Consider the following 17,681-nt stretch of genomic DNA (forward strand, 5'->3'; position numbering starts at 1 on the left):
TATTTCAGGTCTCTAGAAACGTAAATTATCCACAGAATAAACCTCGGCCAGCGGGTAAGAGGCAGATAAAAAATACCGAGGCCCCATTAGCATGAAAACAGCAGACCAAAGCCGGGCGCAGTAGCTCACGCCTGTAATCCCAGCCCTTTGGGGGGCCGAGGCGGGTGGAGCACGAGGTCAAGAGATCGCGACCATCCTGGTCAACATGGTGAAACCCCGTCTCTACTAAAAATACAAAAAATTAGCTGGGCATGGTGGCGCGTGCCTGTAATCCCAGCTACTCAGGAGGCTGAGGCAGGAGAATTGCCTGAACCCAGGAGGCGGAGGTTGCGGTGAGCCGAGATCGCGCCATTGCACTCCAGCCTGGGTAACAAGAGCGAAACTCCGTCTCAAAAAAAAAAAAAACAGCAGACCATTCGGCGTGGTTCACATCTCTACCGATCCGAGCCACGGAAGAGAAGGCAGTTGATGTGTCCCATGTGTGGCACGTGGCCGAAAGCAGTGCCTCCTGTAATGACCTGGAGGGTGAGGCTGGCACCCAGAAGCACGCCACGGCGTCATCATGTGAAGCGTTAGGTGGTGTGAGCAGATGGCTAGATGAGCGATGAACCATCTTCGTCAGCGGGTGTGTGTTGCGGGGTGTGTGTTGGTGCTCTTCCAGCTGAAACGCCACGGTGGTTCTGCGTGTCAGTCGTCCTGGTTATATAATCCACGTGGGACGAATGGCATGGGCAAGGTTTTTATCAGTGTCTTTCTGGGTCTAGGAGGTCCGGGGCTGATTATTAGTGGTGCTGAGGGCTGTGGTGTGTTGAATCTTGCTGGGGCTTCCGTGGGGTCACTGGTCTTTTTTATTTACTTGGGTGATTTGACGGTTGTTTTTGGCCCTGCCATGGCCGTGGCTGCGGAGGAGGGTCCACCACGTGCTGACGTCCGAGGCCCTTCCAAGGACTATGAATGGAGTGGGTGCTGGTTTGGTGAATAACAGCGTGATGGAGCGGGGATCGCAACTGATTTTAACGTGCAGAGAGTTGGGTGATTTTCGAGGTGAGGGCAGGTTGTTGCGTGAAGATTCCGTGGGCGTGGCTGCCCGTACAGTCCTGCCTGTCGATCAGTGGTGGTTGCTGGTTGATTATTATTTGTCAGTATTTATGTCTCGGTTGAAATTACTCGGGGTGATCGATTCGATGATTAGAAGTAGAGTTAGAAGGGATGGAGTGAAAAGGAGAAAACAGAGTTTAACTGGGCCTTTCTGAGCAGGCACGGTCATGGAGGCCAAAGCCTGGGTTTGCGAAACGGTCTTCGGTATAGACTTTTCTGGTCAAATTAGGTCTAGGAGAGGTGAAGCCAGATTTTGGCTTCTGAATAGACCTGAGTGGGGGTTGTGCGGTGGACTGTGGCTGAATGAAATCCTAGTACACTGGAGAAGCTGAGAGTCTGTCACGGGTGTTTTGGTTTAAGGTTGTTAGTTATGAGGCTAAGCTCCGTGGCTAGTGAGAAGCCTAAGGTGGTCACACCAGGGCCGTGAGCATCAGGTGAGAGGTGAGGCTGTCGGGAGTGAAGACACTGCAGATGGTTTGGGGCTTAATTGAGTTAATTAGGAAGGGGTTGTTTTCAAAGTTAATAGTAACCAGAGTGTGAGTGACTTGCGTAAGGAAATATTTGGTGGCTGCTTCTGTAGAGGGGGTTTTGTTTGTTTGTTTGTTTGTTTGTTTGTTTGTTTTTGAGACGGAGTCTCGCTCTGTCGCCCACACTGGAGTGCAAGGGCGCGATCTCAGCTCACTACAATCTCTGCCTCTGGATTGAATCTATTCTCCTGCCTCAGCCTCCCAAGTAGCTGGGATTACAGGCGCCTACCACGCCTGGCTAATTGTATCTTTAGTAGAGACAGGGTTTCACCATGTTGGCCACGATGGTCTCGAACTCCTGACCTCAGGTGATCTGCCCACCTCGGCCTTCCAAAGTGCTGGGACTATAGGCATAAGCCTCTGCGCCCGGCCTATTTTTTAAATTAAGATTGGGATAAGGGCTAGTATATTTATTCCTGGGCCTGTTCAGATGAGAAATCAGAGTGAGCCTAGCATGGTCATAAGCGTTCCTGTGAAACGCTGAGGGAAATAGTAAGTTGAGCTAAGGAGTTAATTAGTACAGGAAGGTTGTGGCCAGCATATCAGGGTATGGGCCTGAGAGCTTATTTAGCTGACCTTCTAGGATGCAGTGTAATAGGTAGCCCGGAGAATTTCGGCTTCTCAGGGGTAGGTTCAACTCCTATAGTTCTAGAAATAAGAGGATTTTAACCTCTGTTGTTGACTCTATGAAAGTAATTCTCTTGTCAGGCATATTTCCGACATCTGGGGTGGGATGCTGTGAGTTAGGACAGGTGCTGAGGCACATCATACATAGGACGCGCCAGCGGCCGGGGGAGGAAGTGTGTTTGTAAGAGACGCGTGAGTTGGTCGTAGTGAATCGAGGGTGTGCCGTTCCAATTCACGGGGATAGAGTGGTGAAAAGAGGGGTCTTGGTAATGAGGTTTGCTGTATAGTCCTGGCGAGTATCGTGTGTAGTGTGCCTAGGAAAACAGTAGTGGTTAGGGTGTTTATTATAATATTCATGTATTCTGCTATAAAGAAGAGGGCAAGGCCCAGGCGCAGTGGCTCACTCCTGTAATCACAGCACTTTGGGAGGCTGAGGTGGATGGATCACCTGAGGTCGGGAGTTCGAGACCAGCCTGGCCAACATGGTGAAACCTCGTCTCTACTAAAAATACAAAAACTTCACCGGACATGCTCGTGTGCACCTGTAATCCCAGCTACTCAGGAGGCTGAGGCAGGAGAATCACTTGAACCCGGGAGGAGGAGGTTGCGGTGAGCTGAGATCACGCCATTGCACCCCAGCCTGGGTGATAGAGCGAGACTCCATCGCAAAAAAGAAGAAGGGGGCAGATGAGCCGGTGGCGTATTCGACGTTGAAGCCTGAGACTAACTCTGACTCCCCTTCACCTAGATCAAGAGGGGCTCAGTTAGCTTCTGCTAGTGTGGACATAAATCACGTTCCCACTAGGGGCCATGGGGGCGGGAGCAGTCAGAGGAGTTCTTGCGTTGTGATGAGTGTGTATGAGTTAAATGAGCCGCTGATCAGTAGAAATGATAGCAGGATGGTGGCTGGGTGACCTCATATGAAACTCTCAGGGCCACAGCTCGTCCTGCGTCATTTGAATTGGATGCTCATCCTGATCACAGAATAGACGGCTGCACTTGACGTGGCTAGTGTAAATAGGAGGCCTATATTAAAATGGATTAGAGGTTCTGGTATAGGGCGGGGAGCTCCTAAGAGGAGAGTGATGGACAGGGCCGGGGCTGGAGCAGTCGGAGAAAGAGTCATCGTGGAGGTTGAGGCCCGCAGGGGTTCTTTGGTGAAAAGTTTTACTGCATCAGCGGATGATCGAAGCCACCCGTAGGGACCTGCAATGTTGGGTCCTCTGTGTCGTTGTTTACAGACTAAGATATTTCGCTCAGTGAGTGTAAGGAACGCTATCGCGGTAACAGTGGGAGGATGAGGGTCAATTAAGCACGTGTTGTTAAGAAGAGGCGCTGAACCACCAGGCGCGGTGGCTCAAGCCTGTAATCTCAGCACTTTGGGAGGCCGAGGCGGGTGGATCACGCGGTCAAGAGACCGAGACCATCCTGGTCAACATGGTGAAACCCCGTCTCTACTAAAAATACAAAAAATCAGCTGGGCATGGTGGCGCGTGCCTGTAATCCCAGCTACTCAGGAGGCTGAGGCGGGAGAATTGCCTGAACCCAGGAGGCGGAGGTTGCGGTGAGCCGAGATCGCGCCATTGCACTCCAGCCTGGGTAACAAGAGCGAAACTCCGTCTAAAAAAAAGGAGCTAAACTTCTGATGATAAAGTTTGAAGTTTTATGCAATTGCCAGACTCCGCCATCTTAGCAAGCCCTGCTCTTGGGTCGGGTGAGTGATGGTTTGTTAGAAGAAACTAGCGTCGTCTGTGGAGTGAGGGCGCTTTGGGAAGCGGGCCCGTTTCTCTCGTCCTTCTGTACTGGGAGAAATGTTCGGTAGAGAGAAACCGACCTGGATTTCCCCAGTCTGAACTCAGATCACATAGGACTTTAATGACGGAGCAAACGAACCCTGAGTAGCAGCTGCGCCGTGAGGATATCCTGATCCAGTGTCAAGGTAAACCCCGTTGCCGCTGTGGACTCCAGAACGGGCCGCGCTGTTAACGCCCACGGTGACTTATGCCACTGATGAAAGTATCGGGTCAGTGCCTGTTAACTCGCTGAGACGTGTGAGTCCAGGTTGTTCAGAGGTCAGATCACGCTCCAAGGTCACCCCCGCCAGAACTTTTAACACAGCGATGGTAGGCGAGGGCCTGTAGGGCTGATTGAGTTTGTATTTGCAATTTCCTTTAATGAATTAACAGGCCACAGGGTCTTCTCTCACTTGTTTATTTCGGCCTCTTCACCGATAGGTCAATTTCACTGATTAGAAGCAAGAGACAGCTGAGCCCTCGTGTGGCCGTCCACGCGAGTCCCGTGCAGGTCGGCGTTCTCCGTACGATTTTTACGACGATTCTACAAGTCTAACGTTATTTCACGATAAGAAGTCTGTCACGATGGCCACCGCGGGGAAACAGCAGGGAGGCTCCCCCGAAACTAAAAACAACCACCGTGTGATCCGGCCGTCCCACGCCAGGCGCGGCTCGTGGAGGCTGCATCAGCACGTGGAAGGGACACCGGATCGCCGTGTTTACCACAGCGCTGTCCACACGGCCGGACACGGAACCAGCCTCAGCGTCCCGCAGCAGGGAACGGCGCGTCCTCATCAGAGAACAGCTCCTCCGCAGAAGAGGGGACCATGTCACTGCTGCCGACGTGGATGAACTGCAGGGTTTTACAATGAACGAAGGCAGCCAGGCCCGGAAAGACAGGTGCTGCGTGATCTCACTCATGTGTTTAGCCTAGAAAAGTTGAACTCACAGAAGCAGAGAGGGGACCCGGGGCTGTGGGGGGTGGGAACTGGGGAGGGGTTGGTCCAAGGTTTCTGTTAGAGACCGGGCCTGGTGGCTCACGCCTGTCATCCCAGCGATTTGAGAGGCCGAGGCAGGTGGATCACCTGAGGTTGGGAGTTTGAGACCAGCCTGACCAACATGGTGAAACCCCGTCTCTACTAAAAATACAAAAATCGGCTGGGTGTGGCGGCACATGCCTGTCATCCCAGCTACTCAGGAGGCTGAGGCACGAGAATTGCCTGAACCCAGGAGGCGGAGGTTGCAGTGAGCCGAGATCGCGCCACTGCACTCCAGCCTGGGTGACAAGAGCGAGACTCCATCTCAAAAAAAAATCCATGCGGACAAGAGGAGTAAGTTCGAGAGACGTTCTGCACAGCACAGTGGCTGCAGCTGACACCACCACATTCTGTCCTTGAAAATCATTAAGAGGAAAAAAAAGACAACCATTGAGAGTAGATTGTGAGCGTTCTGACCACAAAAAAACGGTACGTATGGGAAGTGATCTGTGGTTTGACCCAGTCATTCGGCAGCGTAGACACATTCCCCAACGCCACGCTGGACGTGATAGATACATACAGTGAAAGAACAAACACGTTTGTAAAGCTAAGCGTTGTTACCGTGTGCGCTCTGCTGGTCGCCTGCTGTCAGCTCTGGTCCTGGCTGGACTCTGGGTCCAGCCGTCTCTCCACGGTGATCGGCGTCCCCTTGGCTGCCGGGACCCCCGGCCCCGCCCGCCGGTCAGCGCGCTCACATTCTCTGCCGATTCTGCGGGAAGAGGCCCCTGGAACAGTCCCGACGCCGAACTCTGGGGGGAGGCTCCTCCCGGAGGAAGCAGGAGGACCTCAAGGCTGGCAGGAGCGGCTGCTGTGTGAGCAGGCGGCTGGCACCTCAGGGACGGCGGCGTGACTCCCACCCGTGATTCCTGGGTACCATCGCCACGGAGACGCGGCACCTGACCTGGATGGTGAGCACCCAGTCCGCTCTGCAGGGCGGCACGCATCCTTTCCGGAGGTCCCCCGGTTGGCGCCACAGCTGGTCATCGGGGGCTGTCCCACGCTCCGTCGGACCCGCTGTCCCGGGAGCCCGGCCCGAAGCGTGGGATCAGTCCTGCGGCGGGAAGCGTGTTGGTGGGGGCGTGACGGAGAGCGGGGGGCTGTTGAGTCTGTGGGTGAAGCCACGGGCAGGAATGGCACGTCCACGTTCAGAAGACCACGAGGGCCTCCATGACGGGTGATGCCTGTCCCTGTCCTGTCTGTGGAGGGCGCCCGAGGCAGATGAGGACCTGTCCCCGGGGAATGGCACCAGGAGGGGCTGGGGTGGGGTGTCGTCCCCGGGGTCAGCAGGGCACTAGTGCTGCGGGGCCGGGCAGAGCCCCCATCCCGCACACCCCGGCTTCCTCTGCACACCGAGGGTCCTGCCTGGCCCGGCCACTGAGGGACCACGGGCGCTGACCCTGTTACCGTGTGAACACACCGTGGGTGCACGGCTCCTTGCTGCCCTCTTCATCTCTCCACGTCCTTCATGGCCTTGATGCTTCTGAGGCGCGCCGGGCAGGGGTGTGTGGAACGTCCCCTCGGGAGGCTTTGTTGGACGTTTTCCTAGGTTTGAGATGGGGTTGCACATTTTTGACCAGGATACTGCAGAAGTCACATGCTCCTCTTGACTTTTATTTTGATTTTTATTTTATAGAGACAGGGTTTCACTCTGTGACCCAGGTTGGAGCGTGGTGGTGCCGTCACGGCTCACAGCAGCCTCACCCTCCCAGGCTCATGCAATCCTCCCACCTTAGCCTCCAGCCTCAGCCTGGAGTGGGGACAGGATGACGAGAGCTCACCCTGCGTCCCAGCAGATCTCTGGGCCACACTCTGGCCGTGGCTCGGACACAGACACCCTGGGTCCCAGGGGAAGCCTCAGCTGCATTCTGGGTTCCCTTCTAGGGACAGAGTCAGAGGACACCAAGACCATTCTGCAGGTCCCCTCGAGCAGGTGTGGCTCAGACCCCTTTGGCCTCTAACCAGACGGGAGCCAGGGCCTGGGGGTCCCCACAGGAAGGTGAGGGGTGACTAGTGAGGCCCAGGAGCCTGGGGTGGGGGCATCTAAAGGGGATGCAAGTGGGGCCTGGTTTGGGGGCATTTGCTGATCCACCTGGGGCACCCCAGATTGACCCTGGCCCTTCTTTCCCCGGGAGCAGCATCAGGAAGGAAAGGAGCTGCCCGGTCGGGCCACACGGAATCCAAGCACGCAGGATCCGAGCACACGCGGGATCCGAGTACACGCGGGATCCAAGCACACGCGGGATCCGAGCACACGCGGGATCCGAGTACACGCGGGATCCGAGCACCGAGCACACACAGGATCTGAGCACACACGGGATCCGAGCACACGCGGGATCTGAGCACACGGAGCACAGTGAAGAAGCCAGGCCACGTCTCAAGCTTGTTATGAAGATCATTTAGGGCGATGGTCTCCCCCGAAAGGATCCAGGGAAGCTCCGGGACCCATGGGCCATGCGTGAGAGCGGCTGAGACAATCCATCGTGGGAGAGGATGATTAGTGTCAGCAGGTGAAGGTCAGTGCCTGGGTGGGGACTTCACGCTGGAGCAGCCAGGTGGGAGCTGGAGGGAACTAGGTCAGCACTGCCACCCTCAGCCCCTTCGGAGCTGAAACGGATGCAAGAGGGCACTCCAGCCCTTCCTGTCAACGTCCTCAGCCCAAGATGGGGCTGGCCCTGGAGGGGACTCGCCTGTCCCAGTCCCAGGCGGGAGTCGCCGTCCGACAGGTCCCTGCACCTGTTCCCTCCCTTTCTGGGGCCTCAGTGTCCCTGCCTGGTCCCTGGCGGCCTCTCCAGGCCTGCAGCCAGCTGCTGGGTGGAGCTGGTGTGGAGAGGGGGTGGGGGGACAGCAGGTGCAGCCCCCGGGCCTGCCGAGGAGCTCATGGGCGACGCGGCAGCTCCTTCAAGGAACAAACAAAGGCCACAGTTCCTCAGAAGGGCTGACAGCTGCGGTCCAGAGCAGGGGAAAGTCCACCGGGAGCCTCGGCCGCCCACCCCGCAGCCTCGCCCTGACCGTGTTTATGGCCAGATCCTGTTGCGGGCGCAAGTCCAGCTCCATCGCCCTACCTCCTGCTGGCATCTCCCAGGAACCTGGGAATCCGGGAGCCGGGAAACGACCGGGAACGGCATTGGTTCCCAGAGCTGAAGAAAATGGGCAGCTGTCCCACTGTCCAGGTCGTAGGACTGCGGGGGCGCCATCGAGAGTTGTAGGTGACGTCCCCCCGCTCCCCGGACTGAGTCCAGGGCTCCCAGGCTGCCCTCTGGCCCCTGCGGATGTGCCTGGGGAGGACCAATGGGGCTGGAGGGGGCTGGGCCCGCTGCCCACACGTCCATCCGTCCGTTCTGCAGGGGGCAGCCTCCCAGGGCCCCCACTGCCTCCCCGAGCCTCAGGGGAGCGTGGGTGTGAGTAGGGCCAGGAGGATGCTTGCCAGGAGGTGTTCGGGTAGGAAGGTTAGGGTAAGGCTGGCAGGTAGGGATTAGGGCTTGGGGTGCAGGGCTGGTCTAGGGTTAAAGTGTCGGGGCCAAGGGCTTGGGTGGGGGCTTGGGGTGAATTTAGCATGGGGCAGGCTGGGGTGAGGATAATTTGGAGTGAGATGTTAGGGTCAGGACCCTGGGACCACGCTGGGTCTGATGCATTCAAGGGCGATTTGTCAGCCATCAAATGGGGCGAGACACACCACCTGGGCAAGACACACCACCTCGCAGCCCTGCACCTGCACCGGGGCTCCACCTGTGCCCACGGGGCCTCCCCTGCTCAGCTGGGAGGGCTCTGCAGGCTGCCTCCTGTCCCTAAGTGGACGCAGTCCCTGGATCCTTCTTCCAGGGCTGGCCACACCCAGCTGACCGCTCCCCTCTGGGCCCAGGCAGCTACCAAGGAGGCCAGCTGCCCTCAGGCCACTCAGCCACACAGGCCTGGGCCTCAGTGGGGCTGTAGGACCGCTCCTCTACAGCTGGGCAGTCCACAGTGTCCAGGTAGCCTGCCCTGGGCCTGCCCAGGTGGTGCCTGGTGTGCAGAGGATGGGAGGGTGGCTAGACCAGCCCCCCACCAGCAAGCCCCCTCTCCGGCCCAGGTAAGGTCCTGGGGAAGTCATTTCCACCAGGCCCAGCTTCAGGAGGGGCTGAAGCGTCCACACCCATCTCCCCCTGCAGCTCAAGCAGGCACGAGGGGAGACCCCCAAACAGCTGTGGGAGCTGCAGGAAAGAGGGGAGGAGAGGTCAGGGCGTGGAGGAGGGGGTGCTGGCCAGGCGGCCCCCTGCCAAGGTTGCAGGTTCCTGGGGACCCTGGGGACCCCGGGTCCTTCCTGGCCCTTCCCAGCTGGCCCGCCCTTGCTCTGCATACAGCTGGCGCTCAGCAATTTTGCCGCTGCTGATGGATGATTCCATAGCTCACTCCAGCACCTCCGTGCCCCTGGAGACAGTGCCCTCCTGGCCCCAGCCTGTGCCCTCTGTGGCCATCCAGAGCCCCACCAGGCCTGCGGTCACAGGCAGGGCCAGGGCAGGGAGGGGGCCCTGAACACAGCAAGGGGGTCCGCAGCAGGGGAGGCGCCAGCGTCCAGGCACCTGTGTGCAGGCAGGTACCACCTCTGACATGGACAGGGCATCAGGCCTGGGGCACAGGTGCCAGGGGGTGGCAGGGACAGGGAGGAGGGGTGAAAACCCTGCAGCAGGGCAGTCTGTGACCACACAGCCCCATGGGGACAGTGGCTTGCAGGGACCACAGCCCAGGGCGGCCTCACCCCCAGCCCATCCCAGCAGCAGCAGCGGCAACTGCCGTGGCCACCAACATGCTCATCGAGACCGCCACCCGCACGAGGCCCTCCGTGGCCAGCCCTCCCATCACCCACAGCCCCATCCTGCTGATGAGTGTACAGAAGGAAGCAGAAAAGCCAGGGCCGGGGCCGGAGCCGGGACAGGTCCCCCAGGTGGGAAAGGCCTGGTCTCACCCCCACAGTAGCCCACCCTGTCCCACAGCCAGCTCGATGCCAGTCTCCCAAGGAATGAGCACAGAGGAGAGGACTCTCCAGGGGGCCAGGGCTGGAGGTGTCTGGACCCCCCGTTATGGGGAGGGAACTCTCCATAGGGGCCAGGGCCTGGGGAGCCTCAGGGGTCACAAGAAGCTGGTAGAGCTGTGGCCATGGTGTGGGGGCAGGTGCCCCAGCACAGGGAGGGGAGGGCGTGGCTGTGGGTACTGGCAGCCCCCCACTGGCACTTGGGCTGTGTGAGGGCACATTTTGGGCCTGGGGCCTGTGCCATCGTGGCCAGGAGCACCTTGAGAAGCCAAGAGGGCCGTCCAGCGGGGGCAGAGCAGGGCAGGGCAGGGACATCAGCCCAGACGCCATTCCGCCCCTCAGACACCCCCAGACTCACCTGGGGCCGTGTAACTATGCAGAGTCCTCAGCCCGAGGCCCTGAATTAGGCACCAGGGGACCTGCCTATCTGGCTGGGACCCCTGCCTCTCTGTGCAGAATACTGATGCCCCGTGGCAGGCCCCGGGCTCCAACAGAAGCTGGTGGCAGCCCCCGAACCTCTCTCCTGGGGCCACACAGAAGCTGGGCCAAGCGCCACGGATGCGGGGCCTGTGGATACAGCGGCTGCATCGCTGCCCCAGGACCAGGGTCGGGGCTGGGAGCGGAGGACCCAAGGGCAGTGACAGGGGACGCAGACAGGCCTGCGCTGAGACGGTGTCTGGGTGGGAGTCCAGGGCGGGGGGCCCGACTTCCCAGGTGCTGAGGGAGCCCCCGGCCCTGAGTCTCTAGTGAGCTGAGTCTCCAGGCTGTGGAGCTCCCAGCGTCCTGGCCAGGCCTTGTGGCTGCAAAGGGACAGACATCAGGCCTGGCTTCCCGCTGGGGCCACCTCTCCACGGGGGCCAGGGCAGGAAAGGGGGGCTCAGTGCAGCCTCAGGGCCTTGGGGACCCTCGGGATCCTTGGGTCTCACAGGCTCCCAAAATGCAGCAGGAGAGCCGGGCCGTGGGGCCAGGGTTCCTCCACGCCTCCTCAGCCTCCACCTGACGCCCCCAGCCCCCGGCGCTCAGCAACGTCTGCCTCCCGAGGCTCCCTGGCAGCCGTCGCTTCCTTGCCCAGCCCGAGCCGGCCGCAGCCAGACCTATGGCCGGTGTGGTGCTGTGGAAGGTTCCAGAGGGCCGTGATGCCCATCTGTCAGCAGGTGGCGCCCGGCGCCCACACGGCGGCCCAGAGGAGGGCTGGGCGAGGCGTGGCTCAGAGCGTGCGGCCCAGGCGTGTTCCCGTGTGTGCCTGCGTGTGGGCGAGTCCAGGTCCCCGGGGGCTCTCAGCCATCGTGGGGAGCACAGGCGGCCGGGCCGATGCACCGCGGCCCCATGGATGGGAGGCTCGGGACAGACAGCCCTGAGTGGGACAGAAGCCGGGCGGGTGGGGCCGGGGCAGGTGGGAGGGTGACCCCGCTGAGTGGCGCAGAGACGGTCTGAGTCCCGCAGGGCCCAGCGGCGCCTGAGTAATGGGAGAAGCCGCGTGAGCCGTGCAGGGGCGCGACAGCGGGGCGGGCAGGCTGGGGCCCTGTCCACACGGCTGTGGGCGTGGCTGAGCCACCACCCGCCCCTCTCTCTCACGCACCCTGCAGTGGGCGTGGGACCACCGGCCCCTCATTTCTTGGTCCCGCTGGGCCCACCTCCTGCCTGGCCCTCCCGGAGACTGACCTGTGGCCTCCACCGCCTCGAACCACAGGGGTTTCCTGTCCCCACCTTTGTCCCTGTACGTGGGGCCTTGGGTGGCACCTGTGGGCTCAGGCACCACGTGAGGCCTGGGACACCGGAGGCCGAGGCATGTCGGGGCAGGGAGGCTCCAGTCGGCCCAAGGGCCTCGGGCCTCTCCACTCCCTCCCTGGTGACCTTGGGCAGGCCTCAGTCTCCTCATCCACGTGGGCACAGGCGCCGTCTCACCTGCGGTAAATCCAGTGACCGCAGAAGCACATGCTAGGACCCGCCAGCTGCAAGGATCGCACAGGGGGACGCACTGTCCCCAGCCGGCCCAGCTCTGTTATGGCCTGGACCCTCCCTGCCTGGGCAGCTCTGACCCAGAGAGAAGGAAGGTGGCCAGGGCCACCCTAGGGGCCTGTTCAGCTGCTGCTCCCTGTCTCAGAGCCGGGGTCTCCTGAGATTCGCCCTGACAGGCATCAGGAAGGCAGGGTGCCTGGTGGCCTCCTTCCCGCGAGGGCCTGGGGAGAGTCCGGGCCGGCTTCTTTGACAGCCTGCCTGGGTCCCACCTCAGGCCTGGAGGAAGGTGGAGGAGTCCGCACCTGTGGCTGAACCCGGGGACTGGGGACACGTGGGCACCAGGACATGTGAGGCCCGTGGGGGCCGGGGGAGTCTGCAGAATCCCAACTCACCGGGACCTGCATGTTCCCTGCATGGGGCCAGCCTGTGGACACGCATCTCCTGCTGTCCAGAGAGAGCCCCAGACGTCCCCATTCTCCTGCAGAAGGGGACGTCCGTGCTGGGGAGCGCGTGGCTGCAGCCAGTCATGGTGGCTCCCAGAAGATTCCAGGCCCCGCCCAGCCAGACCCCAGAGCTGGGCCTGGGGCCACAGGGCATGGCACAGCTCTACCCACGTGGGGACGGACAGCTGCCCACGGCCACGGGCCCGGCTTTGAGGAAGTGACAGAGCTCTTGCGCCAGCAGATTCAAACGCTGCCAAGCGGAAGAGTCAGCACAATCTCTCAAGGAGCAGCTGGCTCAGGACCAGCCAGCGCTGGGGTGGTGTGGGGGCCCCTTGGGAGCTGTGACGGGTGCCCGTCCCTGGCCCTCAGCCCGGGACCCCAGCAGTGTCTTGCACAGCCGCCCAGACGTGCGAAGTGGCAGAGCCCAGCTCGTGGCAGCGTCAGCGGTCACGACTGTCACTGCCATCATCATCCTCATCACTGTGATTACTGTATCCTCACCAGGAAACTCACCTGCGTTCTGCAGGCTGTGGGTAATGCCAGGGAGCAGAGGGCTGGGGGCTGATGAGGGCCAGCAAGGCCCAGGCTTGGGGGGGGCACCACAATCACCCCAGGGAGGCCAAGACCCAGCAGCAGAAGGTGAGCAGGGGCGGCGGGGAGAGACCCTTACCCCAGGGTGACCCCACGGCAGAGGCTGCACGTGGGCATCCACTGGAGGCCCGAGGGAGGCAGGTCTGGCTCAGAGGCTCTTTGCCAAAGTGGGGGCTGGGGCTCCCTTAAGAGGTCCGCCTTAAGAGGTCCTCCAGAGTGACCCAGGGGGAACCCTTCTCCGCCAGACCCTCTCCTGGATCTCAGGCTCCCAGCCCAGGACGGGGAGACTCTGTCTGGTGTTGAGCGGTTGCCGGGCCTGTGCTGGGGTCGTGGCAGCCCCGGGAAAGCCATGTGGGTGGGGCCGTGCTGCCCAGCCCCTCGGCCAGGGAGACAGGGCCGGGAGGAGGCACCAGGGCTGCGGGTGGGCCAGGCAGCAGGGCCCCCAGGGCTGCGGGGTGCTCTCTTCCCGCTACCCTTCCACATTTTTCCAGGTTTTATTTAGTGACTATGTGCCCCTCTGACTTTTTCAAAGTATCAAGATTCTAGCTCATCAAGGACTAGCATTTTTAGCAAAGAGAGTAACAAAGGCCGGATTTAGCAGCTAAAAGGCTCCAGGAACTGTGGGAAACAGCAGCTGTGGAGACGCTGGACGTCAGGCCAGGAAGAGAGTCCCAGGCACAGCAGGTCGGTCCGTCGCTGCTGCCCGGAGCGCCACGGGCCGGGTGTGTGACAGCGGCAGACGCAGCTCGGGCACGGGAACTCCGGCTTCAAGGCTCTGGCCATTCAGCGTCTGGTGGGGCCCTCCCTGTGGCATCTTCTCGCTGGGTCACCTCCCTCTTTGGTAGAAGGGGTGGGAGAGCTCTCGGAGGCCTCTTTTTTTTTTTTTTTTTTTTTTTTTTGAGATGGAGTCTTGGTCTGTTGCCCAGGCTGGAGTGCAGTGACACAATCTCGGCTCACTGCAACGTCCGCCTCCTGGGTTCAAGCAATTCTCCTGCCTCAGCCTCCTGAGTAGCTGGGACTACAGGTGCTCACCCCCACACCCAGCTAATTTTTGTATTTTTAGTAGAGACGGGGTTTCACCATGTTGGACAGGCTGGTCTCGAACTCCGGACCTCAAGTGACCACCTCAGCCTCCCGAAAGGCTGGGATTACAGGCATGAGCCACCATGCCCAGCCTCTGGGGTGTCTTTGGTCAGGACACTAGCCCGGTTCGTGAGGGCTCTGCCACTTCTACCACCTCCCAAAGTTTCCACCTCCTAATACCGTCACCTTGGGCACCAGGATTTCAACATAGGAATGGAGGTGGGGGAAGACAGACGTTCAGTCCATGGCAGGCAGGAAACACGCAAGGGGAGCCCTAAAACTGCCCAGGTCACCACCGGGGAGCCCTAAAACTGCCCAGGTTACCACCTAGGAGCCCCAAAACGGCCCAGGTCACCACCCGGGAGCCCTAAAACTGCCCAGGTTACCACCTAGGAGCCCCAAAACGGCCCAGGTCACCACCCGGGAGCCCTAAAACTACCCGGGTCACCACCTGGGAGCCCCAAAACTGCCCAGGTCACCACCCGGGAGCCCCAAAACTGCCCAGGTCACCGCTGCAAGGATTTCCAGGACAAGGGGCCGGGAAGGGGAACTCAGGAAGAGCTCAGCTGAGAGGCAGGGAAACCAGGGCAGCTGGAGTACCCAGGAACCTGGCAGGGAGGGAGCTGCCCAGAGCAGAGCCTGGGGACCTGCAGAAGGTCCGTCTTGAGCAGCAGAGAACCCGCTCAGCACGTGCCTGGGAGGAGACCACCAAAGGCTTCGAGGAACCCCCTGAGGGGTCTGAAAGAAGAGCAGGTGGAGCCCACACAGCTGGGAAAAGAACTGCCCCCGCCCGCGATGCCGAGAAACCTCGCCACTCAGAGTTCACGGGCAGCAGGCAGAGCGCCCCTCGGGGTCTCGCCTCTGTGGTGAGGACACTCAGCAGTGCTCCGATCCCACCCTCAAGTCACACAAGGCCCAGGAGGCCCAGACAGTCTCCAATCCCTTAATTTTGCCCCAGAACAAAGCTCCAGGGCACAAAAATATCCAGCAGCCCATGAGGTAAAATTCACAAAGTCCAGCATCCAGCCAGGGAGTGCCAGGCAGGTAAAGGGCATCATTCCACCCATGTCGGGAGAAAAAGCAGCTCATCAAAACCATAAAATCAACACCGATGTTGGAACCAGCAAAGGCTTTAAAACAGGTTCTCTGATAGTATTTCATGTCATCAAAATGCTACGCTAAAAATCGAACACATTTAGTAAAAGACATGAAACAAAAAAGCTCCAAGTCAGACATCCGAAGATGAAAACGACTGACTGTCATGAAAACGCGCTGGGCATGACTGAGACAGACAAGGAGACAGTGAACCCGAAGGCGGCGTCACAGAAACACAGGAAGACAAGGAGCCCAGGAAATAAACAGCTCAGTAGTGAGCGGCAGGTGGGAAACTTGGAGCAGCCTGACAGGGCGGGAAACGGAGTCCATGAAGGAAGCTAGAAGGACAGGAAGGATCGAAGAAATCGTGGCCCAAATGTGTTCAGATCTGATGAAAACGTGGCCGGGCGCAGTGGCTCACACCTGTAATCCCAGCACTTTGGGAGGCTGAGGTGGGCGGATCACCTGAGGTCAGAAGTTCCAGACCCACCTGGCCAACATGATGAAACCCCATTTCTACAAAAAATAGAAACATGAGCCTGGCGCGATGGCCCACACCTGTGATCCCAGCTACTCAGGAGGCTGAGGTGGAAGGACCGCTTGAGCCCCAGAGTTGGAGGCCGCAGTAAGCCGAGATCACACCACTGCACTCCAGCCTGGGTGACAAAGTGAGACTCCATCTCGAAAGAGAGAAGGAAGGAAGGAAGGAAGGAAGGAGGGAGGGAGGGAGGGAGGGAGGAAAGAGAGAAGGATCTGCACAATGGAGTCATGCGTTTGAACAGTAATTGTCTGGGTAAATATGGAAGTATTTTACTATTTAAACCTCTTTAAAAATAATTAAACAAAAAAAGAAAAACATAATAACAATGTAGTGTGTTGTGAATTGTGTGTAGAAGTAAAATGTATGACATGACAAGAATTGCACAATATACTGGGAGGAGGGAATTGTAAGCAGGTGCTTTTTTGTTTGTTTGTTTGTTTTGTTTTGTTTTGAGATGAAGTCTCCCTCTGTCGCCCAGGCTGGAGTGCGGGGGTGCAATCTCGGCTCACTGCAACCTCCACCTCCCAGGTTCAAGTGATTCTCCTGCCTCAGCCTCCAGAGTAGCTGGGATTTCAGGTGCCCACCACCACACCTAGCTAATTTTTATATCTTTTGTAGAGTCAGGGTTTCACCCTGTTGGTCAGGCTGGTTTTGAACTCCTGATCTCAGGTGATCACTTTGCTTCAGACTCTCAAAGTGCTGGGATTACAGGCATGAGCCACTGTGCCAGCCTAGAAGGTTCTTATTCTATATGTGGGGTGTGATAATATCTTTGGAAAGTAGACCACTGTAAGTTGAAGACGTACTATCAACTCTAAAGCAACTACTAAAATAATTTTAAATTATGGCAAATAAGCAAACAAAGGGATAAAATTGAACCAAGGAAAAATAGTCAATCCAAAAGAAGGCAGAAAAGAAAGACAAAGAACAAATGGAAGAAACAGAAAACAGGTAGCAAGACGGTAGATTTTAACCTGGCCACATCAATATTACACTAAATGTAATAGTCTAAACACCCCCATTAAAAAGATGTGGATTGTCAGACTAGAATAAAAAGCAAGGTCACTCTATAAGCTGCCCAAAGAAACTCACTGTACGCGGAATGCACAAATCGGTTATTGAGAGTAAAAGAATAGAAAAAAACAAACCATGCTAACACAGAAAGAAAGATCAGGTGGCAATATTCATACCGAGGTGGGTTTCAGAGCAAGGAACATGACTGGCAATAAAGAAGGTCATTTCATAGTGAAAAAATGTTCATGGCCTTGGATTAAGCAAAGGTTTCTCACCTACAACACTAAAAGCATGACGCATAAAATAAAAATTAACAGATTGGCCTTTGTCAAAATTAAGAATTTTGGCCGGTCAAGGTGGCTCATGCCTGTAATCCCAGTAATTTGGGAGGCCAAAGTGGATGGATCACCTAACGTCAGGAGTTTGAAACCAGCCTGACCATCATGGTGAAATACCATCTCTACTAAAAATACAAAAGTTAGCTAGGCGTGGTGGTGTGTGCCTATACTCCCAGCTACTCAGGAAGCTAAGGCAGGAGAATCGCTTGAACCCGGAAGGTGGAGATTGCAGTGAGCCGAGATGGTGTCTCAAAAAATAAAGAACAAAAGAACGAACCTTGGCTCTTTTGAACAGTTTTGACACTTAACAGCATCTTCTGACAGACTTAAGAGAATAAAAAGATAAGCCACAGGCTGAGAGAAAAGTCTTTGCCAAGTATGCGTTTACTAAAGGACTCCAATGTAGAATATATAAAGAACTTTCAAGACTGAAGCAACCGGTGTGAAAGGGGACGGACGTAACACTGGAAGACACTTCCCCAGAGAAGACAGGCGGATGGCGAATAAGCACGTGAAAAGATGCTCAACGT

This window comes from Saimiri boliviensis, chromosome 6 (assembly GCF_048565385.1).
Source record: "Saimiri boliviensis isolate mSaiBol1 chromosome 6, mSaiBol1.pri, whole genome shotgun sequence".
NCBI lineage: Eukaryota > Metazoa > Chordata > Mammalia > Primates > Cebidae > Saimiri > Saimiri boliviensis.